The sequence below is a fragment of the Notamacropus eugenii genome, chromosome 3 (assembly GCF_028372415.1).
Source record: "Notamacropus eugenii isolate mMacEug1 chromosome 3, mMacEug1.pri_v2, whole genome shotgun sequence".
In the NCBI taxonomy this organism is placed as follows: domain Eukaryota; kingdom Metazoa; phylum Chordata; class Mammalia; order Diprotodontia; family Macropodidae; genus Notamacropus; species Notamacropus eugenii.
Genome location: NC_092874.1, coordinates 308,316,267 through 308,318,309, shown reverse-complemented (window position 1 = coordinate 308,318,309; position 2,043 = coordinate 308,316,267). Strand labels below are relative to the sequence as shown.

Here is a 2,043-nt window from a genome sequence, read left to right as displayed (position 1 = left end):
ACTTTAAAAGAAATTCTAGCTAGCAAAATGGGACCTGGCATGTAAACCTGGTAAACTTCTTGAGGACAAACACTTTTCTTTTATCCCCATATGTGATTGTCATATCAATGCTGACACAAATGCTTGTTAAATAACAAAAGCTGTAATCGTGAAACCTTGGTGAGTTGGTTCTAAAGGTCAACTGTAGCAGACCACCACTGATCCTGCCTGTGATAGAGATTTTTTTCTTACTATAGGAAGCTCAGAATCACTTTATTCAACAAAAATCAAAGTACTTGTGCGAGAGGACTGGCCAGATACATTTAGAAGAACAGTTTTTCTTTTTCTTTTTCTTTTCCTGAGTCCTTTATCTCAATCTGGTTTTGATGAGACAGAAAAGCCGTGCAGTTCCCATCATGGCCAGCTCAGCAGAGGGGACATCAGATAATCACATTGTTAACACGATTTCCTGAGTGTATTTGTCTAATAATGGTAACAATAGCAATAAATACAATTAAGTCAAAGAAATCCTCCTGTGGATAATGGACCATTTCCCCTTAATTTTCTAGATCAGAAAAAAAAGAAAAACAACTGGACAATTTCCATCAAGGGCTGCTGGCTTTGAACAGCTGTAAGCCTTTAAAGTGAGTGTGTTTTTTGACCCCAATAGAGGTTGCAGAACCAAGCCTAAAATTGATTCCTCATCCCCTGTTAGAAACTGAGAGGCAATATTAGCTGCAGGCATTAAAATGGAGGCACTTAAGGGCTTAGAATGGCTCAGCAAAGCAGATGTGTTAATGAGGACTAATTAGCCATAGTGAGGAGGAAAAAACCCAACACATTTTTTAAAAACCAGAAAATGATTGCAATTCCTTGTCCTCTCCCTCCTCCAAGTCAGGACAATGTGAACGTTACGAGGAGCCTAGATAGAAGGTTTCTGTCTGCGGATTTTGAGTTGATTATATGATCAGAAACCTTGAGCTGGAAGGGCCTTGGAGGTCATCTCAGCCAACCCTCTCATTTTACAGATGAGGCAACTGAGGCCCAGAGAGATTAAATATCTTAGCTGAGCTCACTCAGGGAGTTAGGAGCAGAGATGGTATTTAAGTCTAGGTCCTCTTCTAAAAACATTGCAGAGAGCCTCATTATATCTAGGATGAGGAAGAATGATAGTCCCACTGACCAATACCTTGGTCAGCCAAAACCTGGAGAAATTTGTTCAGTTCAATTGGACTTTTGTATTGTAATTGCAAGTGAACTCCTCTAAGGCCCTACAGACTTGAGGCTTAATAAATGCTCTTTTTTCATTCTGGGTGCCACACTTGGGATAGATATTTTTTGACCTGTCTAGTTTATTTCATTTTTCCAGTAGCAAGTTTTTTTTTTTAACAAATTAATCCAGGGGGGTGGAGCCAAGGTGGCAGAGTAGAAAGACACACATGTGCTGGCTCTCCCCACATAGCCCATAAAATACCTGTAGAGAGGGACTCTCAACAAATTCTGGAGAACAACAGAGTGGAGATTTCCAGCCCATGGTCACCTGAAAGACCAGTGGGAAATGTCTGTTGCACCAGAAGTGGAGCGGAGCCCAGCCCAGCCTTGGCAGCACGAGGCTTGCAAACAGCCCTCGGGGGCAGAATCTCCAGTCAGATGCCTCCACCCACAGGCACCAAAGGTCAGTGACAGGGTTTTTTCAGTTTTCCTAGAAGGGAGAAGGGCCTTCCCATACCTCCAGCCTTAGGCAGCAGCTGCAGAGGCCACATCAGGCAGGCGGCAGCAGTTCCCACAGCAGCCCCTACTTCAGTCCACATCCATTGTTGGATCATAAAACACCTGGGGGCACTGAGGAGGTGATTATTACCTCAGCCCTGTGTAGAGGTCCTGAGGGAACTGATCTTTATCTCACACTGAATAGTGGCCCTGCCCATGCACCTTATCTGAATCTCTGCCCTCAGTGCTGACTTAGTGGAACTGAAGGCCAGGTGGCTGTGGAGAAGAAACTTAGTGCTAAGATTCTGGGCACAAAAATCTCTGCTTGCTTCCAGACCAGCGTACAGGCTTGAT

The 2,043-nt window shown here is 43.8% G+C and overlaps 1 long non-coding RNA gene across 1 annotated transcript; it reads right to left on the bottom strand.

Moving 5' to 3' along the window:
• Nucleotides 1-231: 231 nt before the first annotated feature.
• On the bottom strand, nt 232-1,784 carry LOC140531560 (uncharacterized). The gene is made up of 2 exons (XR_011976380.1): nt 1,709-1,784; nt 232-462 (listed from the first exon to the last, which is right to left on the bottom strand). It is a non-coding gene; the product is annotated as an uncharacterized lncRNA (long non-coding RNA).
• Nucleotides 1,785-2,043: the final 259 nt, after the last annotated feature.